The 27,177-nt window shown below is 40.5% G+C and overlaps 1 protein-coding gene across 3 annotated transcripts in view; it reads right to left on the reverse strand.

Annotated features, from left to right (window-relative positions):
• Window positions 1–27,177, reverse strand: part of trappc9 (trafficking protein particle complex subunit 9) — a 243,960-nt gene that overhangs the window by 53,676 nt on the left and 163,107 nt on the right. The gene's annotated exons all lie outside the window — the stretch shown is intronic.

The raw sequence follows: 27,177 nt of genomic DNA on the forward strand, positions 1-27,177 counted from the left end.
TAATGTATGCCTTTTTATTAAATTCACTGAAAGACAAGTTGTTACGTTGGTTTGTGTCTTGTTTTAACAGAAACTGCCACCACACTTCACAGCTAGATGATGCTAGAAGATGATAGCTACCTAGCTAGCTACATCCATGAAAAATAACAACTTCGATCTTCAATCTTGAAATCTAAAAATATTATATTAACTGCTCATAGCAACTCCTACAGTAGCGTCCTTGTTGACAGAAAACCCTATTGGCAGGATGGATATGTCATTCACTGCTGATTGGTTAGGGTAAATAAAACAAAATAACCCTCCCTCCCAAACAGAAATTGGCTAACTTGAACACAATGCCAGGCTAAATTAATAAAGTGAAACCTAACAATTCAGTGTGATCAGGCTCCACTTGTTGGTTAAACCACATTTTCAATTGATCTCATGCTAAAGATATAGTGTCTATCCTTGAGTGATCAGTGTTGGGATTACAGCATGTATCCTCAACTGCAAAACAATAATGTAACAAACCTGTGTGGGAGAAGAAATGCAGGATTCATTCAGATAAATAGCTGTAATGCAGAAAAACAGCTAAAATATTGGAGCACAGAAATATGAAACTGTGGATGGGATTCTATGCTGCCAGGAAGTCAAATAAATAACCCAAAATTTTCACTGGCAAGAACAGTTGTATCGCTTAAGCCTGCCAGTAGCTTGGGTGTTAAGTGTAGAACTGAATCCTACTTTGATCTCTGAGATTAACATCTTTCAGACAGCAGATGTAACAGCACCTCTGATACAACACTGACTCAACTAGTGTGGAATTAATTAATACATCTTTCTACACCAACTCACAGTGATGCCGCATTTCCTCGTCTTCACCGGGGGCTATATTTATGACACAACTAAAGACAATATAAGTAATAAACAAAAACCTCTTCCCTCTGCTGCAATTATATGCATGCCGCGGAATCTTGTGTGAGTAACCGAGGACGCGGTGTCATTTCATGACTCCATTTTTACCTTGACATGAGACATATGCTTTAGGCAAGCCCCGAGGACGGCGGGAGATTCCACAGCTGTTGCTGCTAAAATATGCAAATTGGTAAAATATGGTTCCAACTAAATATAACCTGTCATTAAAATTTTAGTGTTGCATTAAGCAGGAGTACTGTATAACGCAATAATGACCCCGCTGAGTCACAACCTCAGGATGATTTAACCAACCTGTGAGCGTGATGGAGAGAAAGAAGGGGAATGTATGAATAATTATGCGTGCATCAATCTGACACTGATGTTAACACTGTATGGTTTTCTCTAAGTTTTATGGCTTTTGGCAGCTATGGCTTGTATTAATTCAGCCAAATAAAGTATTATTGCAGTATACTGTATATGCAACTGTATCCGACACCCGGGGGCAGATGAAATGTGAGTTCAGCTTGATTTTACTGTTCTAATTTGCATGGGGTGAGGAGGTATCCACGTGATTTAATCCACTTTCTCAGTCCACCTAACATGCATGTACCTTGGTGCATGTTTCCACAGCTTCCTCGCTCCAAAGTACCATAAGGACGAACGCCTCTCATCTCCATGTGCAGTGAAAGTAGAGACTAACTCAGACTGGCAGATGGGTAGAGGGCATCCGGTAAACAGCCACACAGGTCAGGATGACATTAAAATGTCTTTCACTGACCAGCTCACTAAAGAGGGGATCCCTCACGCATGCACAGGCAGCAGAGTCACATTTACTGTACAACACAACACAGCACATCCTGGCTTTAAAACAAACACAAACACACTCCTTGAAAAGTTTATAAGATGTGCTTCTTAGGTGTTTATTATCACCTTGTCTTTTTTATTTTTACTTGTTTGTATTTTTCACATTTCCGGTGAATTGTTATATAAAATTTTTCTTCCTTTCCTGTTGTATAATTACTGAATAGATTAAAATAAATATTTTTTTTAGCTGTCCGGTTCATTGGTACATTTAGTCTCGAGCAGCAACTAACGATTATTTTTTATTTTTTATTAATTTGTTGATTATTTTCTTGATTAATCGATTAGTTGTTTGGTCTATGAAATGGTGAAAAATGTTAATCGGTGTTTCCCGAAGCCCAAAATGACATCCTCAAATGTCTCGTTTTGTCCACAACTCAAAGATATTCTGTTTACTATCATAGAGGAGCAAAGAAACCAGAAAATATTCACATTTAAGAAGCTGAAATCAGAATATTTTCACTTTTTTTCTTAAATAATTACTATATACTTACTATAATTTAATAGTTGAAAAGGAATCAATTAATCGTTGCAGCTCTATATGAGTCATACTATAAGCAGAGTCCCCTTACACGCACACAAGCAGCACTGTCAGCGCTCCGGTGGGCTCAGTTGGCACCGCTGAAGATGCCCAGCATGCTGTCAGCGGCACGTTCGCACTGACCTCAGACCAGTGAAACACGGATCGGCCAACTGTCCGTGACGCTGAGACATGGTTCGTCAGAGAGGGACATACACAGGGAGAGGAAGGAGAGCTCTGCTGATAGATTTTTTAAAAAGAGGGACACTGGTAATAATACTGAGAACACTGCTGACCGCCCAAGGTTGGGAGCCCTGCTGTGCAACCAAATATGTTCTGCTTCTTGGCTGACCATGTGGGGAAAGAGCTTATGGCCTCATTTATACTCGTCATTTTATGTTTCTAATATCTGAATAAAAATACATATCCAATGTATACACTTCTATTTACGTGAAGCAACACATCTCCAGAACAGGTGTCTGACAGATGTGGCTTGACATGCAATTCTGTAGCAATCTGTTTTTCATTCTTGTTTGCATTTAAACTATAAGACTCATGAAGTAGCTAAATGTATATACTTATGGTATATAAGCCTGTTAGAGTTCCCATTATATTCTTGGGCTTGACTGACACAGGCCTTTGCGAACTGAAAGCATTTTTATTTACTGCACTTCATTGCAATGCACTTCATTGGTATACTCAATGTTGATGTGTGCTAATGTTCAGCATCTTTGAGCTTGACCTTTTCAAGAGAAAAAACATCCCAGTATCCCCAGCAATTATGTCCATATTTGAGGATTTCCCAGCTCACAGTGTACATCCAATTCAGGAAGCAGTGTGCCCTTTATGAAGTGAGGTGGAAATAAGGGTGTGGAAATTGAGGTATAGCACATCTGACTTTCACTCAGGGAATTAACTTTCCTTCATTTTACGTTGTTGCCTAACCCCGAACTACAAATTTCCCTTAAACTTAATCATACTGTATTTGCCACGTGTAGAGAAGTTAGAATTATTTAAAAAAAAAATTTCATTGGATTTAGAAAATATCATTGAACATAATCAGGGATTATGCAGTTGTCACGGCATCCCAATATGGCGGTGCCTTGAGCTGGTAAAAGTCTGGTGATTGACAGCCGGATCTCATAGACGGCAGCTGGAAAGCAGACCTCAGATCAGCTCTTAGAGCTTGTTTTCCTCCGGTCTGCGAATCTTGCAGATGCCGTTAGGAGCACCGGAGGACACAGAGGCACATGATTTTTGTCAGGTTACCTGTTTCATGTACTACTGTCACGATATAGCAACCGTTTTATAAAAAAATAGTTTTTTTTAAATCATATTTGCTCCAATCTTGCCTACTTCAGCTTTAAGTACTACACAAGCAGTATAGTTTGATCAAATCTTGAATAAAAAGTCCATTTAATCAGAGGAGGACACACAAGCAATTATCATCTGAGGCTGGTCCTGTTTTAAACCAATATATCAGCCGAAATGTAAAGCAGTCGCTGATTATAATATGCTGGACTCTGTGGGACTAACAGATTGAGTATATGTATGTATCTATGTGTGTGTGTGTGTGTGTGTGTGTGTGTGTGTGTGTGTGTGTGTGTGTGTGTGTGTGTGTGTGTGTGTGTGTGTGTGTGTGTGTGTGTGTGTCTCCACCTGCTATGCGACCGTGTCCCGCTCACGCCAGACTGCCTGAATCACGCTCGGGCAAGAAGGCAGAACTAAGGCCCTTCTGCTTTCATTTATAATTCAGAGCAGAGCCACATACCATTTGTCTCCTACAGAATTACAATTTCATATCTCCTGTTTCTGGGGAATTGCTTTTCGAGAGAGAAAAAAAAAGTGCACTTATTCAAGGTTTCAGGTGTTCTTCTGTAAGAGCTCTTTAGGGAATAATGCAGCATCATGTAAGAAAATTTATCGGCAAAAAAAAAAAAAGACAGAGTATGAAAGCATAAAGACATTTCTTCACAAAAGGCTTCTGAGGGGTTGCGTGCATCCATCAATGAGTAAATCGATAAATCTGCTCCGCCTTTGCTGCATCTCATCTTCTTTCTCTCCGTTCAACCCGCGCTGATGCCTCTATAACGAATACTAAATCTCTTTATATACAATTACATACTGCTGAGAATGTACTGGGCTTCATACAGTGAAAACAGAAAAGGCTTTACAGCGCAGTGGATTGTGTCGGAGACAGATTATTCACAGCAGACTTTCAAACAACTACCGTATCTGAAAGGTCTGTGCATGCTAAACTTTATCAGCATTACCAACAAATACTAATAGAAAGACTAATGAGCTTCTTTGAACCAAAATATTGTACTTCTTGAGTGTAAAAGCTCATTCTTGAGCTTGGAAATATATTGTAAAATTGTCAATAAATGTTTCAAATTTCAAGTACAGACACTTTATTGAGTCTTGTTTCAAGTTTGGAGGACTTCAAAGTCCTCTCTTATGACTCCTGAAATCTGAAAGAAACTCTTTGGAGATTGTAAAATTGGCTTGGATAATCCAAAATTAGCACAAAGGTCCAATAACAAAGCGCTGCTCGTGTTCTGGCTGAGGAGGCTTTTCCTCCCAATCAGTCCCTTTACAAGTTGAGTCTGGGACTCAAACGTGACTACAATAGACCCGGATTCATTCTGGAAAAGGACCCCAAAGCTCCTTGGGGCTGTATGTATGTGTCAAAGTCACAGCACTTTCACAGAGAATTTAGGACGGGAACATTTTCTTATAAAACGAATGCAGAAGCCAAATTAGTTTCACATATACAGTAAGTCCGGGGAACCTTAAGGTGCTCTTGAAAATAAAATAAAAAATACACTGATCACAAAACAAAGATGATGTTCAGGCACTTTAAGGCAGGACAAGGAGAAAAGTTATATTAACATAGGGCTGTGTATCGGCAAGAATCTGTTGATATGATAGGTATCATGATACATGGGTAACGATTCAAAATATTGCAATACTGTAAGCAAGGCGATGTATTGTGATTTTTTAAAATCTAATTTTAGGAAAACTGAACACACCAGAAATACACCATTTTTAGAATAGGCAAAAATAACACATTTATACTGGATGCAAAAAACTGCATGTTTTTAGCCCAAAACTGAATGGGAGTAGCAGAAATTGGGCATGTCTGTAAAGGGGAGACTCTTGGTTACCCATGGAACCCATTTTCATTCACATATCTTGAGGTCAGAGGTCAAAGGACCCCATTGAAAATGGCCATGCCAGTTTTTTCCTCATCAAAATTTAGCCTAACTTTGGAGCGTTATTTAGCCTCCTTTGCAACAAGCCTGACCTGGTTGGTACCAACGGATTTCTTAGTTTTTTTTCTAGTTTCATATGATGCCAGGATCTTCACTCTAGCTTTAAAACTGAGCCCGCAAAGTTTGAAAAGCAGCTGGGCCCGACGGCATGCTGTCGGATTTTTATTAGGGTTAATTAAAAATCGATACATTATAAGTTCAGAAAAAACATCCTTAGGAGATATTTATTAAGGTTTTGCTGCCAAAATCCCCCACTGTCACCTAGTGAGAAAAGCAAGGGCAAAAACACAAATAGAAACACAACTTATCTTTCTAGTTAACAAACCAAAACTGTTTTAAATTTGGCATGAAAGGTTGTGTGTACGTTGGACTTTATTGCTAATATTAAGATCACTAATATACTATAAAAAAAAGAGGATTTTTCTTGCAATAATGACTTAATTCTACTGTATGTGAAGAGAAATAATACGAATAAGGGTCGAATAAAGTGCAATTTAAGGCTAATTAAGAGTGCCTGTGGGTCTGCATATCTCCAGACACAGAGAAAAACTACAAAAATAAAACTCCTAATATTCAGTAAATACACCTATGAGGTGCTCTTTGGATCAGATTCTCAGATAGATTAAGACAACAGAGACCTTTGAGATGATATGAACACACAGTCCGCCAAATGACAGAGGAGTAAACCCATCATTAATACCTCAAAGTCAATGTCTGTACGCCAGAGAGGGAGCAGAGGAAAGATTTATAGTTTACAGAAACAGTGCACAAAAATCCAATAATGTCTAGTGAGCTGCGAGAATGACAATGTGAGTGTGTGTGTATGTGTGTGTGTGTGTGTGAGTAAAGTTGTCTCATCTGCTACACAGAGCTTCGTGGCAGTCTGGCTGAGACTCATTGGTCAACCTGTCATCACTGGTTCTGACTCACCGCTTAACCTTTGTGAGCATACACCGTTATTTAGTACAACACTGGCCCCGTGGGGAAAGAGAGAAATGGATAAATGGATGAGGCTGCACAATTTGTTAACTTTACATCTAGCATCATCATCAGAACACAAATATAATTAGTCCAATACTTCGGTTTATGACTAAATACCTACAAAACTTTGTGACATTCCCACCAGCCTCAGCTGTACTTTGTATTTAGTGCTAATTAGCAAATGTTAGCATGCTAATATGCAAACCTAAGATAGTGAATATGTTAAACATTATACCTGCTAAACATCCGCATGTTAGCATTGTCATTGTGAGCCTGTTCACGCAACACTGTTGTGTCTGAATACAACCTCACAGAGCTGTTATGCACTTAGTCTTGTTAAATTGTTCTGTAGTGTTCGCATCATTAAAAAAATATGCATAGAAATTGACACAAATAACGAGGAGTCCGATCACTGTTATTGTTAAGTTCAGTTAAAGTTTCATAATGTACGTAGTGCTCAAAATGTGAAAATCTGGCCTTTTGTTCTTGATTTATTGGCAGATAATGACATTTTGATGACACTGCTTAATACAACATCTATTGCATTGACTTCTGCTATACGCACGGTTGCAGTTGCAATGGAAAATATGAATATTTCATATTCAATATTCAAAAGCAGACTATTTTGTTTGCATGTAATGAGATCAAATACTTAAAAAAAAATGGAGATCAAATCAATTCTTCTCCAAAAAACATTCTTGCATTAATGTGTGCTCAATACATATCGTGAGCCTCTAATTTGCTTTCTATTCTAGAAAAATGGAGGAAATCAACTTTACTATTGCAAAGTGTGGTTGCAGAAGACAAACAAAAATGTAGCTTATGTTGTAAATAATGGAAACCGATTGAAGAGTGCCAGTAAGACTCAAGGGTAACTCAAAAAACTGTCCATCATTCACTTTTTCTCCATACCAATAACACAATGCAGCTGATGCAGGTATTTCAGCTGGCAGCCACTGAGCTTTTACAACTCTTTGAGGTCTGAGTTATTGTGTTAGATAGTTTTTTGAATTGGGAAAGCAACCAAAGCCCTTAGGGATTTGGCAGTGTTGCTGGAAACTTTGCCCAAAACTCTAAAAGAGTCAAAATGGTACTGTGTGATTCAACAGAACCAACAGAAGCCCTCCCCTGCTGTCTAATCTTCATAACATTAAAAGACCAGCCACCTGTTACAAAGAGTTGTTGCATGCATCCTCTTGTGATCGCAGCATCTGTGAAAAAGACTGTGGTATTATGTTTGCAGACAAAGCCGGCATTGAAAATAGACCAGCAAGTGGGATCCCTTGAGCTAATTACTAGCCGCGCTATGATTGTCTTTAAATACCAGGTGGGCAGAACAATAGCAGGTCCAGACAAAAGAGGAGAACAAAAGGCCATCCCTGTTTGATAAAAAGGAGGACATAAAGTGAATCAAACACTAAGGACATGTTATGAGTGTGTGATCTGTAAGTGTTTGCGTGGTCATACTATCCTAAAAGGTCACCGAAAGAGTGACGACATTCTGCGTTGTGCTCAAACGTCAGACTACAACACCAGCAATCACTGTATCTGCTCGTGGGACATTGGTAGCTTCGAGCTTGATGCTCCAAATTCATACCGGTGATTCTCAAATCTGGGTTTGTGGCACTCTGTCAGGGGGTTCGCGAAATAATTTGATATAACTTATAAAATTGTGCTGTAACATTAAAAAGTACATATCTAAAGATGGGCACCATTGGCGCCAATAATACAAGCATATCGTGTCCATTACTCCGACCCATTATAGCTTTGGACCAATAGAAACTCTGATATGATTGTGACGCACAGCAATAAGTTCATTATTTTAAAATCGAAGCACTTAAATCTTAAAACCAGTTACTTCACCTGTAGGCTATAAATGCCGTCAAGCTGAGTCAAAATGCAATTTTAATAAAATCACCCTCTTTTTAAAAGGTATATAAGTGGTATTAACATTCAATAATATTGAAATTTTTCCCGGCTGTGGGACTAATAAAGGATTTTCTCATCTCATCTTATGTGATCTTAACATGATTCAAATTGAAATGTGTTTCTGTTTATCACGACACAATACTACTATACAAATAGTTCCAATGGCATCTAGAGTACAAATGGTGGTAAGCATATGCTTAAGCGTGTTACGATTAAGAGGAGGTCCTTGGTAATTTTGGCCCCCAAAAAGTTTGAGCACCCCTGATTTATACTATACGACAACTGCAATATTCCTAACTATGTGTGAAAAGCTTCCATTGCTTGAGAAAGTAGGTAGCCTGACACTAAATCCACTTTTATGAGTTGGTAAATTACACAAGCACTTTATTACACTCTCTGTTGATCCTGCTCTCAGTCTGTAGTGTTCATTACAGCAGAAGTTGTTTTCCCTAAAATCCAGTTACTCTGTCTTCTAGAACAGTGTTTCCCAAATTTGTTTTTCTGGGGACCCACTTTTAAATTTAAAAATGACAAACTATCACGACCCAATTCATAATAGGCCTTATCTATAAATCGTGAGAGCGAATATGTGTGTGTAAATAAATGTTCTTGACCATTTTTACTGACATTTCTACATCACCTCATCGTATCTTGAGTAGATTAACCAGACCTTTTGAAGAGATTTATGTTTGATATGTTTTGTTTTAAGTATGTGTTATTGAAAACGCATGTATGTATGCGCATGTTAAATACTTTCTAATTGAGACCAAATAAATGCATTTAGTTGGAGTTAACAGGCTCTTGTCAAACAGAATATACGCTAGCCTTTCGTATTAGATTCAATGTTACAAGTAGGCTACAATTATCAGAAAAATATGAACATTCGGGCTCCCCTCGTGTGGCTCAAAGGTTTACGTACTATACATAATCATACAGTCCATGTATATATCCATTCATTATTTATTTTTTTGCACTATTTGTACTTTGTACACTATTTCAACAGTAATGACTGTGTTTGTGGCCTCATTTCTCCCATCATTTTCCCAGCTCCGTCTTTGTGATCTGCACAAACCTGTCAATACGCGGCGGCGTTGTGTTCAACAGCGGCTCCATAATGGGGTGCAAGGGGAGATAGTTGCTCCCATGTGTGACTATAGTAAGCGCTAGATATGAGTCCTGGTGATCGATTCATCCCCGGCCTACAAACCAATTATTTCTCCAAGCTCTGCGACTGTCCAGAGACTTCATTTTAATTACCCCTTCCAGTCAGGGAACCCTCATATTCAGGCTGAGGTCATGTAATGGATCAGTGGCCACTGTTTGGAGTCAGGTGCCACATAACATTCAGAGGAGGAGAGATGTTTTTTTCTGTGGCATGGAAACTAGGTGATGGGTTGGCTATGTTTAGTTGACAGATAACTGAATTACCGCAGCTAAAATTAGAATCACGTAAAATATTGGAAAATAGCCAACAATGGCCAGATCGACCAGCTGTTTCTTGTCATGCTTTGTCTTTGATTATCAGCCTGCACATGAAGACTTCACTTACCACCTATCCTATGGTGAATGATATGTTATATGTGTAAACGGCTTTGATGTGAAATGATTAGGGTTGTAAAGATTAACTGGTATGCATCGGAAAACAAATACAAGAGACGGAAAAACAGCTACAGCAACCAGTAGGCAATTTGTTCATTTTTAAGACACGGTCGTTTCGCGACCCATGAACGTCAATGTCACAATCACAAATCTCTTTGCTACTTAGCACCACGGACAGCGCCATGGATTTTCTGGGGTAATCACAAGCATTGTCTAGAGCGGCCGCGATCATCTCAGCCATAAGGCACCGCAGCTCCGGCGGTGAAGGCTACTGATAGTTCAGAGCCATGGTCGTGGCCATAATCTAACTTGTACAAACCTCAGTCAGATGAAGGATCAATGAGTCAGGCAGACTAGACTAACATATTCAACAAAACAACCCCTCTGCCCCGACACGCTCTCTGCTGCTAGGGGATGGAGAGAGGGGATGGCAGGTTAAAGAGGGGGGGATTTTGCTAACAAGGGGGGATGGCATCTCTTCTCAAAACGCAGACTGGCTACAACCACATGTCCAAATCAAATTGTTTCAAAAAATCAACATGGCTGCCAAAAAACAATCTTTTCAAGTAACTCTCCATTGCTACATTTCCCAATCACATATCATCCATTTCCCGAAAATAAAAAACTCTGGAAAAATGTCAGAATCTACTGTGCACAACACTGCCTGAAAACTTCATTATTGGATTAGCAGTCTGCAAGTATTAACTACTATCAATTGAAAGCTGCTAAGAAGCTAAAATAGGCTCTTACTGTGTGACTCGTTCCAAAATGTCCAAAAGCCCGGATGCGTTTTACTGTTTGTTAACTGAAAGGGATTACAAACAATAATGTAGACTAACTGGAATAACTAAAGTATGTGACGTGAAGTGAGGTGACGGTCAACAGAAAATATCTTAGCCTATCTTAGCCTATCTCACCCTCTTTGTATAACTCCCGCGGCACACTTTGGCTCCTACAGTCTCATAAAATATGATGTTGGTTCAAAAAACATTGCCACTCATCTAAAAAGCCAGAGGCAAATAAAGTTGCTAAAACTACTTACGCTACTTCCAGAGAACACCGGTCCTTAAGTTCTCCAGGTTAAAGGCAATTACTGAAGTCAAGAGCTGTTTTATTTACAAGGGCAGGCACACAGCGTGGTTGAAAATACGAAATGTAGATGAGTGACATTGTTCCGGGAGCTGAGGTAAACAACACTCGGTTGGCACTACATCAGTAAAAAAATGCTGCTTCCCTGGGGACTGGCGTATCACTGCCCATTCTGTACTACTGTTGGTGTGGCAGTAGATCGACTTTTCTGGGCTGAGTTAGTGTTAAAGTTGATTTAATAATAAGCGAATCACCACCCAACTCTGTGTTTTAGCATCTTTCAGCTCATTCTTATGGTTTTGTGGCTTGCGACTTCACTGTTTTGGTTTGCTATCACTGTAGCAGGTGGCTTTTTTCATTCATTCATGCATGCAATAAAAACCACCAGACACCACCTGCCCAGCACCAAACATAATAACACAGGCAAACCAGCAACCAGCTGGTGAACATGGTGGATAATTTAGCAGCTAAAGAGACAGATATTTTCAAAGGAATTGGTGGAGACCAAAACAGTGCTGGAACAAGACAGAATTTTGGACTGAGGTGGCCAGAAACGGAACTGTTTGCCAAGAAATACTGTCGTCCACAAAATTACATTGACATTACCATTTTATATTTACTTATTTACTTGTGTTTATATTTAAGCCCTATATTTTAACAGCACTATTTTATGCTCATAAATCATTTTACTTTTACTTTTGTGATTTCCCCTTTTATATATACATATTTTATGAGCATTGTTGAAGGATCCTGAGACCAAAGATTTTCATTGCCAATGAGTGCTTTGACTGCTGGAATTGACAAATGAAGAACCTTGAAGTTTAAAAGGAGATGATATGCCATTTTCATTTACAGCTTGTTGTGTTGCCCTCAATTGACCAGAAATATCAATTTATGCAGGTTTAAAATTGAGGTTTCAAACAATATCAAACTGGCTTTGAATCGCAGTGTATATTATCGTCACCAGCTTATCTATATTGTTTTGTAATGGATTGCAAACCTTGAATCTAGATATCAAATCATCTCAGAGGGTTAGATACACACCCCTAGACATGAACATCTACTGAAACATCTAAAACATGGACCATCTACTTTAAAAAGCCTTAAAAAAAACTATTTTTTTACTCTAAAAAGTGGATTTTTTGGCGCTATTACAATCTTTTTATTCAACAAAGTATGTTAACGAATGCTCATCAAAACCCAATTTTGCAAAAACAAGGCTTTTCACAAACTAATGTTCTCCTGAGAGAATGTACTATGAAAGGCTTATGATTGAATCAGATTGGAATATGGCAATAAGGATATTCTGCCTTGTTTGACTGTATCAATTTAGCTGCTTCCTACTTGGACATTATGATGTTATTAATACTCGAATCCGACGATGCGCCCTCGCTGACAGCTATGAAAGCTGCTAATGAGTGACAATTAGGCCAATGGCTAATGATAGCAGTCAGTGCTATGAGGAAAGGCAGCATTCATGATAATCGTTCGGATTGATTAATTATGTTGTCTGCCAGCGCCATTTCAATTGATCTCCTGTGCTGCGAAAGCTTTTATCTTATCACAACGCCGGTCCTAGCGAGCATTCTCTATCTGACCCCAGTCATAACAAGCACCGCCATGAGAGGCAACGATGCCAGATTTTTAAACTCGGTGTCAAATTACTTTATGTGGGTGGCTGCAAATGAGAAAAAGAGGGAAAATAAAGAGACAGGGAGAAGAGAGGAAAAGATAATGCGACGACGTGACAGTGTATTTTCGTCAAGTGTTTCCTAAAATACACCTCCTGTACTTTTCAGGCACACTAGGATGCTGTAATGATGCCCAATGGCCCTCGAAGTCTCCCCATAATATGCTGTCATCCAGTCACATATTATTCTAACAGCGAAGCCCTGTGCACACTACTCCTGCTCGTGCTCCAGGGCAGAGGGCGATGACAGGGTAACAGTGTCCGCTCAGTGGTTCTCAGTACAGTAGGTGTCCTACTACAGCGATGTCCGGTATATGTCAGGGCCAGAAACCTGTCAGTAGTGTGAGCAGGATCAGTCCATTGACTAAAAAGTGTCAGTTACCCACAGGGTTGACACAGACCTGTCAGCGGATTGCTGTTCCTGTGAATCCCTAGCTGGCCAACATCTGATTCACCACAGTCAAACATGATGGATCACCTGCTACATCTTCCTAGCGGCCGCACGGAAAAAAAGATGGATGGCAAAGACTCAGCAATGACGGGCAAAGCACATCCAAGTAATAATGCAATAATCCCATGTGAGAGTATCTGATCACAAACAAACACATTTTGAATTCAGAGTTTCCTCTGAGCCAGTCATTAACAACTCTTCTGACCCGGAACTGCGGCAGATTGTTGTGACAGTCGTGGGAAACCCACCATATCCACCCAAGTTTATTTGTAACCCAATCAGCTACGTCTTCCTCATGATGGATGGCCAAATGAAGAAACGGAGAGAGAACTTTCTATTCTTCCCTTCCTCAATATCATTGTGGGAGACATAAACTGATTTGAAAGCATCTAAAAACTGAAAGAAACAGTCTACGAGAGCCGCTCCACTCATGTGGGAACAGATCTGATTATAAGTCTGAGCATCATTGAGGAGGATCAGCAGCGACAGATGAGTGGAGTAACTTCTCCCTCTGAGAGGCTATGTCATATCCCACCATCATCAAAAAGACTGGCAGGCTCTGCGGATGTCCAGGCAAGCAAATGTTTGCGGACTATAGCTGCCACCGTAAGTGCCAAATCCTTGGTTCAACAAGATAACCAAGTCACCAAGGACCGGGCCAAAGGTCAAGTACGTTCCTGTCCTGATTCCTGCTGAAAAGGCTTCTCACTGTGTAACATGAACTGATTTGAGTTGAGTACATCAAAGCCACTCCGGTGTACTCCCTTTTCTAAGAATAAATCATCACTAAAGAGCATCCCTGATCCATTAAAGTTTGAGATAAATGATGTTATTTGCCCCATGATGGCAGTCATTTACATATAATGATGTCACTGAAAAAGGTCCTTGCTGAAATTACTGTTTGAAGTACCGTAGGCCGTTACCTTTAAAGGCCAGCTGATGGCTTGTCCTATAAATCACAGCTTACCCTGCCATGAGTGATTCAAATGGGTGCGGGACTGCTAGATTTAGAAAGTTTGATTTCAAGTTACTGGATGATGAGGTATGTCATATGATTTCACGAAAATGTATTTGTGAAATAAGTTTATTTTGTGTAAGAGGGCTTTTTTGCCTTTGTTGATGATCTGATTTCACCGTAGCGCGCTTTATTAAAGGTGCGCTATATATGATCTTCAGAGCATTAATATAGCAGCAAACAACGGTTTGCTATGTAAAGATGTAGAGGAGTGATGTCTACCTGAACAGAGAATGAAGTCGCTCTCCCTCTGTGTGTGTTGTAATCTGAGCTTCTCTGTGCTTTGTCGACATTGCCGGGCGCGGGCCTTATAGTGCATGTTCGTGCATGTGAGCGTGCCCCACTGGCTAGCTCACAGCCGCTGCTCTGCACCACACTCATATGGCAGTCACAGTTGATAACGCCATCCCGACCGATGCCGTTGTTGCAAAAGCGTAGCGTAGCTTACACACTAAACTAAACTGGTGAATACAACCTGCAAAACATCAGAAAGTTAATATTTTCATTGTGAGCATGTTCTACACACCGCTATGTCAAAGTACAGCCTTACTAGTAGGGATGTAAAACAAATGCCACACATGAGCTGTTTAGTTGGTTTGAGTTTGTGAGCAAAAAGGTGAAGTCCTGCACGTATGAAGTGGTTGAATGAAGAGGTTCGTGATATTAACAGCTTACATGGCTAGTACACTGACAACCCACGCAGCTCATTATACTTAATCAGCCCCAGTTTTTATGCTTTGCATTGTAAATAATGTTTAAGGCTATAGCGCTGTCAAACTAGAAGCCTTAGTATTTAAGGGTGTATTACTGTTTAAGCTCTCAGATCATAATGGGATATCTTAAATCCACTTGCAAAGGTCAAAACATTTTTTCATAATCTCTTGATTAGCAATCTAAACAAATCATAATAGGCTTCCACTGTTGTGGCAGATCACAGTCCTCGCTTAAACGCATCCGCTGCTGATCTGTTTGTGTTTCCTCACGGTGGAGGATTGATGGCGCAGAGCCACATGTAATAACAACGCGATGCTCATTTCTCCGTACTCCAGCAGGTGAAACAACTGTGTCACAATACTCCCTCTTTTAGTAGCACTTGAAGTAATGTGGCAAGGCTCTCTAGACATCCTCACAATGAAACCAGAGGCTGGACTTGGTTGCATTTAGAAATGTCAGGTAATCTGTCTTTCAGGGATGAAAAGGCAGCCGCTAGGGATACTCTTGTTTCCTCTAAAGAAATCAATGAAGGAGGTGGTTTTATTTGATAGAAAGCAGAGAGGGTGGAACAGGTTTAAGCTGAAAATACATTTAGAAAATGGTGGGGGGAAAAACAATGGTCCTTAGAATGAACTAAACGGATGCTTAAGCCACACTTAAACACACTGGAAATAAAAAAAGACAAATTAAGGAGATGAGAAATGTTATGAAGTAAGTAGTCTAAAAGCTTTCTTAGCACATCCATCACAAAATAGAGCCGGAAATCTCGCCACAATCTAATCTCCGCAACTGTAATTTGTGCATTTTCTGTAACTGCATCCACCTCTTTTTACTCAAGTTTCCTTTCTTTTCTTCTTTTTTCCCCCCATCCCCACCAGTCTAAACGAATGGGTGAGTGTGTGGTGGGCTAGCTGTGGCAGGCAAGAGGAGTTATGATTTATTTCCACAGCTCACCCAAACTGACGCACTGACAGCGCGGATTGTTCTGTAGCCATGATAAATGCCCCATAAACAGCTGCTCCAAGCCTGTTAAATGTGCGATCCACACAGGGCCAGGGAGGAATAAAAAAAGGCTAGACGCAATCAGAGAGTGGGCCGCTGTACTCTTTGCTCTCATTTCCACATTAAAGCTAGCGGGGTGATAGGATAAGACTGGTGATTCCAGCCAAAGTAGAACAAATGATCCTTTCATGCCTGCTCTGCTAATGTGGTAAACAAAAATGCATCAACAACATTTTTTTAAATAGTCCTGTGTTATGATAATCCTGCATGGCACCATGTGTAGAAATCATTACTCACATTAATAATGGGTTAATTAGCTGGTTGAAAAACACAATAGATAATTCACTGCAGTTCATCTGCTTGTTCTACCTGAGCAGAAGCATCATTTTAAGACTCTGCAATACCTCATTATTACACACTCATCAGCCGTTTGAGTATCTTTGTCTCCGTCCTCACACCGATCACAGCCAATCTGAGTCAGCACTGCCTCTGTAAATCACTCGCACCGGGCCCAGGAGACGGAGTGAGGTGAGTGTCGTCCTCCCATCTCGCTCTGGCTTTCTACTGCCGTTAATAGGAGACCTTAAGGATGGCTGACTGACAGAGCCTGGGCGACAGAGCTGAAAAACAAGCAGATAAATCAGCTTGTGCCTACCCAGTGCTCCTCCTAGAGCCCATCAGTCAGCTAAATGGGCAGCACCCGCCACAAATTTAAGCAAATCTGCACTCCCAATAGGTGGGTGGTGAAGTAGGATGTGGGGTGGTAATGTGTGTGTTTGTGTACTGGTGGAAATGGAAATAAACAAGCCTCTAGGTCTGATTTTTTTATCACGTTAATAGCAGCAAACACCAGACTCCTACATGAAAGTCACTACATGCTTATCCACCATAACCGGAAAAAACCCTCTACTCTCCCGTTCATTACAGAGGACACACTGCTTCCAGTATTGGCACTGAACGTTGGCTTTGGACGTTGAGATGATGAAACGTTCAATATGGACTTAATTCCTAGGATACTGGTCTGCATTTCCAGCAATTCATAAACATAGGTGTGGCATGTCATATTCTACAGGTTGAAACGTTTTTTTTTTTTATTAAAGAACAAGTGAAATTAAACTTTGCGTCATTTTAAATTACTTTCTAATCACAAAAGCACTGTCAGACTGTGTTATGCTCACAGACTGTACATAAGCAGTGGACGTAGTCACCGTGACGTCACCCATTGGTTTGTGGACTGCCGTTTTGAAGCCTGGAAATCGGCATTTTGGCCGACGCCAACTTGTTTTTTTGCAACCAGAAGTGACTTGAGAGGGTGGAGCTAAGTACAACCGAACGCTGAATAACACATTTTTAGGCCACCAAAATGTAAAAATTAACTTCATGAACTGAAAACACACTGTGAAAGGGTTAAAGCTCTAAAAGGAAAACACACAAGCAACTCCCAGACCGGACAACGCGGTGGTAGCGATCTGTCAATCACGAAGTAGCCACGCTTTAAAGCATCCCCTGCTTTATGGTCTATTTGACTCTAAATGGGACCATAATTTACTAAATGAACATCATGCTGTATTGAAGAAGACTTGAAACTAGCGATTGAGATCATAAACTCATGTTTACAATGTTTACTGAGGTAATAAATCAAATGAGAAGTAGGCTCATTTTCTCATAGACTTCTATATAATCAGACTTCTTTTTGCAGCCAGAGGAGTCGCCCCCTGCTGGCTATTAGAAAGAATGCAGGTTTAAGGCACTTCAGCATTGGCTTCACTTTTCAAACCCAGAGGTTGCCCACTGGTTATGCTTTCTGATAATTTTCTCTTAAATTTGGCATGTGTTGTTATCAGTTCTTATCACGCTGATGTATGTTCAAGTGTTCATTTTTCTGATAGGGGCTGAGACGTCATGACTGACAGCTGTGAGTCTTTTTCGCTGACAAGCTGCGACCGTGCTCGGTTCGCGATTGGTTCGGGCGGGTGACCTCGATACCGCGGCTCCACCGCCCGATCGCTACTGCGCAGACTCTGGCTCCAAATGACATCAAAATCTCAAGGTGGCAGCTCCCGTATCTGGGATATTTTGGCTTCACTTCTGTACAGTGGGAGGAAGTGGAGACGCGTCATCCATCTATATACGTATACAGTCTACGACACCAAATATTAATCAGCTACCCGTGTACTTTTTGCTAATGCTAGAAAATTGGTAACTAAATGCATGTTAGAAGCGATATGACCATTATTGATGGCAGAGTCTTTGGGGGCTGTAGTTTATCCCTATTGACACTGGGTTAATGGTGGGGTAAACACCATGCACAGGGCTCAAAATATAGCACTGTCTAAAATAAAACATGAACGTGTGAACAGCAGACGATGGATGAGCTTGCCTTGGTGACAGAATGGACTGATGTCATCCTCCAGTAAGTTGGGCTTAAGGAAGGCTTACTACGATCTCCCACAGGCCCCATCACCGCTGAGCAGATGACTGCAGCAGAGCCTGCAGTTGATGTACGCTCATACTGTAGATGTGACATATCACGAGGGGAAGTCAGAGTCACTTCTCTTTCATTTCAGCCATGCATGTATTCATCCCCATCCTCTCTCGCTCTCTCTCTCTCTCAGGTCAGCGGTTCTAATTATCATCATCACAACAGGACTTCAGTGTTAGGTGTGGCCTGGGCTGTTTGGCAGCAACCATTTGTCAAACCTGTAGCACCCGTGGCAATTGGGCACCTCACAAAAGCTTAAAAGGCATATTATTCCACGAGGCGTCCCCTGTGTGTGTTGAAAAGCCACCGCCTGTGACTGCTTCAAATGTCCATCTGTGTGTGTGTGCAGGGTAGGAGGAGGGGGGGGGGGAAAAAATGTGACCGTGTGAGCCGGTTCAGAAGTGCTGTCTTATTAAATTATCTCTCCGCCTTTTACAGCGAGGCCCCCTCCCTTCTCTTTCCATCTCTCTCCCAGGCTAAACATTTGTCTTTCCATTCATGGGTGAATTTGTATTCCATTGAGATGGGTTCCTGGTGGCAGACTGATGGTGGGAGAAGGGGGGGAGAGGGTGGGGGAATGGGTGCAAAGTCCGCATTCAGGCTTGCTGTTTTCCATCTCACTGCTTGGTTACAGCACTCAACAGGCAGGGCAATACTGAAAAATCAAAGCCTGTCCACGGTTGCCTGAATATTGCTTTTAATTAATGCAGTTCAATACAAGTGCTTTGTATTGATCACCTAATATTATTTAAAAATATGCATCATTAGCATAATATTTGTTTCAATATATTCTACTACTGGCATGCTACTTTATACTGTATTTGTTCCAATCTATTATATTGTGGCTGCAAGTATGGAACAATTACTTTTTTTCTTACTCACAATCAAATCTGCTTACAGTAAACTACCTCATTTCCCCCCCACGGGGATCGTTAAAATATACACACTGTTTAATCTTATCTTAAAAATGTCAGGGCACTTCCTGTATGATACGGACCTCGCGCTCTCCTTTAGCACGGCATCATAACCTGTTATGAAGGTGTCAACTCCTCAGAGAGCTCTCCGTCTGATTGGCCAGGTGACTGTTTATTTAGCAACACTCCATTAAGTTGACACAGCGAGTCTTATCACGAGGTGCACCACTTTGCCTTTTAATCAAATTGACAGCTGAGGAGCTATAATCAATGGGGCTATTTACATAATGCCAGGCTGCAAAAAGAACAAATGATACCACCTGTCATGGCATTAGAACCACTGTGGAGGGAAGTGGGAATCTTCCAGCAACAGGGTAACACTGATACGGACGTATTGAAAGTGGAACTGGACATTTCTTCACCGCCCCAGAGTCAACGCACACTGGATTTATAATAATCTATGAGAAAAACTTAATTTGGAAACATTATCATACCACATTCAAAACATGTTTCAAGTAGAATACAACTGTTTTGAATAAACCTATAATGGGATAGGTGGGCAACCTCCAGTTCTGAAAAGTGAAGCTAATACTGAAGTGCCTTAAACTTGCATTCTTTCTAACAGCCAGCAGGGGGCGACTCCTCTGGTTGCAAAAAGAAGTCTGATTGTATAGAAGTCTATGAGAAAATGAGCCTACTTCTCACTTGATTTATTACCTCAGTAAACATTGTAAACATGAGTTTATGGTCTCAATCACTAGTTTCAAGTCTTCATCAATACAGCATGATGTTCATTTAGTAAATTATGGTCCCATTTAGAGTCAAATAGACCATAAAACAGGGGATGCTTTATGCGTTGTCCGGTCAGGGAGTTGTCTGTGTTTTCGTCGTAGAACTTTAACCCTTTCACAGTGTGTTTTCACTTCACCAAAGTTAACTGTAATATTTTGGTCGCCTCTGTTTGGTTGTACTTAGCTCCACCCTCTCAAGGAGAGGATGGCGACGGCCAAAAACCAAGATGGCTACAGCCAATATGCCGAACTTGAGGCTTCAAAATGGCAGTCCACGAACCAATGGGTGACGTCACGGTGACTACGTCCACTTCTTATATACAGTCTATAAATGGGACATTGACAGTCACCAGTACTAATATATCTTAAATACTAATATGAAGTTCTGTAGTATTATGGATTGTGGTCACTTGTAGAATCAATATAATAATCATCAACAATAATGGACCCCTAGTAGTGCGATGGAGCTACTACGATACACAATGCAACGCACGTCCTGCTTCCTGATTAATCAACAGCTGGTGGCAGTAATTTGTCAAGAAACTTAATGCGCCTGCAGAAAGCAAAAAAGAACAAACAGGTATATATATATATATATATATGACTGATTACAAATTTGCATTTCCTTTTGATGAACGATGAAAGAAAATGATTCTGGACCTGACAATTTTTAACAGTCTAACAGTTTGTTAGTCATAGATTGAGCATCTAATCAAAAGCACTTTCTTATACCTTCTTGTTTATTCGGTAAAACTAAATCCAGTCACCCTGTTTTTTTTTAATTAAGCAATTCATTGTCTATTGTCTACTGTATCAGAGAAAATGGTTTGATAGGAGCTGGGTAAAATATTTCCTGTGAAAAACAAGAGCTGATTTCTACATCCTAATTTAGCGAGTTCCGTCCCGCAGCCTCTTGTCAAACGTCTTTCCTCCGAGTTCTCCAATTTTAAGGATGACAAGTACCCCTTATAGTTTTGTGGGAGTGCAAAACAATTTTGTCACAGATAATTAAACCAATCAGCCAGCAACCCCCTGAGAAACAATAGTTGAGAATCTCCAAGGCAGCTCTGTTGACATTTAGACTGTTTGTAAAACGGTCTACCCTTTTCAGCAGCGCTATGAAATCCGTGGTCAACGTATACGGTTTTAGTGGATGATCTGTGACAGAATGACAGATAAGACTTTTACTGTTGGAGCAGAAAATTAAATGATGATGAAAAGCACAGAAACTCAGTAGAAAAACTTTCAGAATTAGCACTCGCACTCAGACAAAGAGGCACATATCAGTTCAGACTTATATTAAGACCAATTACCGGAGTTTGAGGCATAATCGCTCTTATTTACAATGTTTCTCCTGCTCCATAAAACCTGTCCATAAATAGATTAAGCTGCAAATGCGCCTTGTATATTGCAGTCACAGTTGATGATGTTTAATGTTAATTTCTTTCCAAATAAGCATAAAAGCAGGCTTTTGAAGGGTTGTTTTGTGAAATCGCAGAAAATAATGTTCAAGCTGTCCACATATCAAAGGAGAAAAAGTACCAGAGGACAAATGCTCTCTAGACGTCGTAAAGAAAAGAAAGAAGAAAGAAAGAAGTAGCACTTTCTATGACGCACATGTCTATAATACATTTAGACCGAAGAGTTGGGTTTGGTTGACAAATCACAACAGAGTGTGACAGCAGACAACAGTGATTATCATGCATTATAGAAAGATTATAATGTATTATATAGGGCTGTCAAAGTTAATGCGATAATAATGCCTTAACGCAAATTGAAGATACTGGTATCATATGAAACTAGAAAACCTAAAGAACCCATTGGTACCAACCGTGTCAAACTAGCATGTCACGAAGGAGGTTATATAAATCTCAAAACTTGCGCTAAATTTTGGCGAGGAAAAACTGTCATGGCTATTGTCAAATGGGTTCTATGGGTACCCACGAGTCTCCTCTTTACAGACATGCCCACTTTATGATAATCACATGCAGTTTTGGGCAAGTCATAGTCAAGTGTGCACACTGACACACTGACAGCTGTTGTTGCCTGTTAGGCTGCAGTTTGCCATGTTATGATTTGAGCATATTTTTTATGCTAAATGCAGTACCTGTGAGGGTTTCTGGACAGTATCTGTCATTGTTTTGTGTTGTTAATTGATTTTCAATAATAAATATATACAACATTTGCATAAAGCAGCATATTTGCCCACTCCCATGTTGACAAGAGTATTACATACTTGACAAATCTCCCTTTAAGGTACATTTTGAACTGACAAAAAAGTGAGATTAATTTGCCTGATCCTGGACAATCATGCGATTAATCGCGATTACATATTTGAATCGAATGACAGCAGAATTATAATACACTATGATCCTTGCAAACAATGTCACTATAATTATACATTCCAATATGCAGATTATTATGCATTATAATTATGTTTATAACTCATTACAGACAAGGGCGCCATAGAAAGTGCTATTGAAACAAAAAGAAAAAGCAGTCCTCTGATCTGTTTGTGTTTCTGTGTTTTTCCAAACAAGCTGTACCACATACATACAAAAGTAATCCTCTTTACATTAGAGCAATTACAGCCGTCCTCTGTAGCACAGAATTGAAATTCAGCAGAAACAAAAGAATGTGTCACTAATTAAAAAAATACTTGCATTATTCATTTGTAATTATGTGGTGAATTTCATCATATATGATCTTACATTACACTGCTGCAGCTCGGCTGGTTCTGCCCAGAGGAAGAATCATTTACTAATGGCCTCCGTTTGCTCCCCATTCAATAATAATAATGAGCTTGTAAACAAACACAACGCCGTATAACTGATTCTGGCGCTCTCCATGTTCTCCATTTACTGGAACCTGCGTGATCAAATATTCATAGGTTTCTATGGAACACAATTGGCTGAGCTCTGGCAATGATGTCAGAGTCTCCTTCTTATACAGTAACCCTGGCCTGAGGCACAGTGTCTATAAATAAATACTCACACTGTTTGTATATGCTGTTGTGCCCCTTTAAAGGGGACCTTCTATGCTGAAGTGCTTTCTCCCTTTCCATTAGTGTGTTATATAGTTTTTTTTGTGCATGTAAAAGGTCTGCAAAGTTACAAAGCCCAAAGTCCACGCCAAAGGGAGTTACTCTCCCCAACAGAAACACTGCTCCTGAACTGCCTTGCTTGAAGTCCTGACTTTTCTTCCGCAACGTGGTGATGTCACCAAGTAACACATTTGCATAATACCTGTCAAGCTGCTAGTTTGGCACGCCCTCAAACAAAGCTAGTTAGAGCGGAACTGGAGCGGAGTCTGAAGAGTTTGGTTCTGCTGACCAATCATTACAGAGTGGGTCAGCTGACCAATCAGAGCAGACTGGGCTTTTCGAGAGGGGCGGGCAAGAGCTCAAACAGAGCGTTTCAGACAGAGGGTGAAAACTGGTGCTGCAGCACAGCTGGTATGACAGAAATAAAGCGTTTTTTGAACATTAAAGGATGTAAACATGTTCTTGTAGAAACCCAAAATACAAGTATGCACTTGAAAATAAGCACAATAGGTCCCCTTTAAATATGCTTTCACTTTATAATTCTGTTTCGGTTTCTCAGCTCTCATATTTCTACTTTTTTTAGTGCCATTGAATAAGATTTTCTGTTCCTACCTAATGCTATCAAATATGAGACCAAGCACTTACACTGGATCTTGATGCCACTTTAATGAGATGTTAGGGTGCCAATTGGTTGACATTATAAAGTTTCAGGGTTTTTCATATCAATGGTCACCCACTGACATCCATAAAAACGTAATCTGGTTTTAAAAGAACAAAACAAAACTTGTGGAGTGTTTAGGATCTGGCGGTACCTAGTGGCGAGGTTGCAGATTGCAACCAACTGAAACCTCTCCCGTGTGCCGAGCGTGTAAGAGAACTATGGTGGCCGACGCTAAAAATGCGAATGGCTCTCTCTAGAGCCACTTGTCGTAAGAGTAGCGTAGGTCATTAGGAGCAGAGCCAGTATGTAGAGTGTGTATGAGGGAAGTGAGTGGTGAAGCAAGAGAGAGAGAGAGAGCGGCGGCGACGGCAGCGAATAACGTTATCGTCTCCGGCCCAAGCAGGAAAAGTTAACAGAGTTTGGTTTGTCTGTTCTGGGCTACTGTAGAAGCATGGCGGACTCCGTGAAGAGGACCCGCTCCCTATGTAGATATAAACGGCTCGTTCTAGGGTAATGAAAACATTCTTATTTTCAGGTGATTATACACTAAAGAAAACATACTTATCAACATTATATTCCATTTCTGCTAATAGATCCCCCTAATTGTTACACAATGGTCATTTAAACTCCAACAAGTGGCGCTCCAGGTAGAGGGGGGCGATGACGACTGACAGCTGTTCCCGTCCTTACTTGACCTACGCTTGGGTCGTCTCGCTCGCACGTCATGCTTCGAGTCGAGGAGGACGCCTCGTGCTCAAGTACTCTGAGAACAAAATTGGAAGCAATTACACTTTACCTAAATGAGTAGATGTAGAAGAGCAGGAAAGCTGAAGGAACGCCATCGAACGATGGTCGTCAAGAAATGTGCTGTATACTTGGCAGCTGGATGCCGACTGCTGAGTGGTATTGAAGCATTTCTTGGATTAGCTAAAGAACCATCGACGCAGCCAATCACACAAGTGGGCCTGGGCAGTGTACAAAAGCACTCAAAACAGCGGTACGCAACATACTCATACAAATGCATTTTGAACATCATGTACTCAGGTGCTGCTTGTGGATACGATACACACAGTAAGGCAGGGCAGAGGCCTGTCAATTATTTATTATTGTGGAGTCCTGCATGCATTGTTCAGACCACGCTACCTAGTTTATAGTCAAGTTGCCGAAGTTAACATGCTGTACAGACACTGCTCAAAATATTATTCTCCTCCTTGTTGATGGAAAAATGCCACGGTGGTGTTATGGGTGACACCGGCAGGTAATGACTCCCCTGGCTGACTTCTGCTCCAGAAAAGTGCATGTACACAGCTGACCCAATTTACATTTGCTAAATATGTTCAATATGTTTTAACGCACTCCTCAAGATTATTATAAACTTTAAAACAATTTCCAAATAGCACAAATCTAATGCTGCCGTTACACATTAACAGTGTAATAACCTATAATGAATTCCGCTTTTGTTATGGACAAGATATTAAATTTGCGATCACTTTCTGCAACCACTTTAAAGTCTTACGATCAAGAAGGGTAAAAAAAAAAAGAGGTTTACAATGTCCCATAGGATGCAAATAAAGCAGGCATAGCAGCATCAATGTTTTTACAATTAAAAGAAATTTTGCAATGACTCTCTATTGATGAGACTGAAACAGCGTAGACGTGGCAGTGCCTGTTCAGTGACGACCGGCCTTGGGCAAATTCAAAGGAATTTATTTTTTATTTAAGAGTTTAACTGAAGGATTTTTGACATAGAATCTATGACCCCCCTGGAGGAGTTTAAATAAACTAAATGGGAGAGAAATGTTCAAGTGTATCAAGATGAGGACTGTCAAGGATATAATCACCATGAGAGCTGCAGAAGATTGAAACAGCTTTTGCTCTCTAATAACGAGAATTAGATTATTACCAGATGTACTGTAATATAAGTCCCTCGAGGCGTTCCGGAGGATGGCACGGGTGTGAGGTCAGTGACTTCGACCTTTGACCAACAAAATCTATTCAGTTCCTCCTTGAGTCTAAATGGACGTTAGTAATTCCCTCCAGACGTTCCTGAGATTCACAAGAAGGGTAACGTACGGACTGACAACCTGAAAACATAACGCTACTGGCCATAAAAAAGGTAAACTCCTCTGATAGTCAGAGCTACAAGAGGTGGAAAAACAGTTGACTAAATGATCAACAGTATTTTCGTGCATCTTAAACTATGTTATTAAAGGGAAATAAACAAGAGTACCAATGGTACAGTCTCAATCACTAGCATGAAAACAGAGCACAAAGCCTTGGATACAAACATAACAGCAATTAAACACGCACTACAATCTAAATTTGTAATAAGCAAGTTCTATTCATCTACAGTATCTCTGCTAAGTGTGAGGCCTACAGAGACACAACGGCATTAAAAGCATCCATTGGACTAACGATTTTAGACACAGGGGAAATGCTTGAACCGTACCCGTAATTGAGCCTGTGATAGTCTTGGCAACCCTGATAAAGGCATCATAATGGGCTGAGGGAAATTATCTGGCTCGTAATCAGCTTGCAAAAGGCCTGGACTGGAACTGCAATACCACCTTTACAGAAATGGTTAGACGTGAGGAAACCACTGCGACTGTCTGCACTGAGATTACACACAACATAATGTAGAAAATATCAGCCCAAAGAGAGTTATCTCAAACATCTTCACAACAGAAAAAGGTGCATGTCAAATGCCAAAATATCTGAAGAGCAGTGTATCCAGTGAAGTATTTGCCTTGATCCCCCCCTCTCTATTTCTGTCTCAATGGATTCTTACATTTCCACGCTTGATCTGCTGTGTCGCTTCATTTTGCAGATTGCATTCTGTTTGCAAAAGCAGGACAGCCCCAGCTGACTAATCAAAATGCTGGCAGTGCCCCAAAGAGGGACCGGGAACCTCAGAAAACAAACACCCGCAGTAAATCAAAAGTGATTTCAGAGGATGATCACAGATGGTGCAACCGAAGAGGGCTCCTACAAAAAATTCTGTGCGTCCCCGGTGGTTCACATGTTTCCCAAGATGCCGTCTACACTTCTCCAAAATAGGCTGTAGCCCATTATGAATGCAAATAAAAAACATGGCTTGAGACCAGTTCTGGAGGTTTATGCTCAAACTGACAGGTAAAGAGATGGCAATGGATCCGCATGGATAACTGTGAGTGGCGTGCAAACATATGGAAAACATAATGGAAGATCCATTTTTTGTGAACAACAGTTCACAGCAACATGATTAAAACTTTTTTCTCTAATTTCAT

This window comes from Sebastes fasciatus, chromosome 17, assembly GCF_043250625.1.
Source record: "Sebastes fasciatus isolate fSebFas1 chromosome 17, fSebFas1.pri, whole genome shotgun sequence".
Classification (NCBI taxonomy): Eukaryota; Metazoa; Chordata; class Actinopteri; order Perciformes; family Sebastidae; genus Sebastes; species Sebastes fasciatus.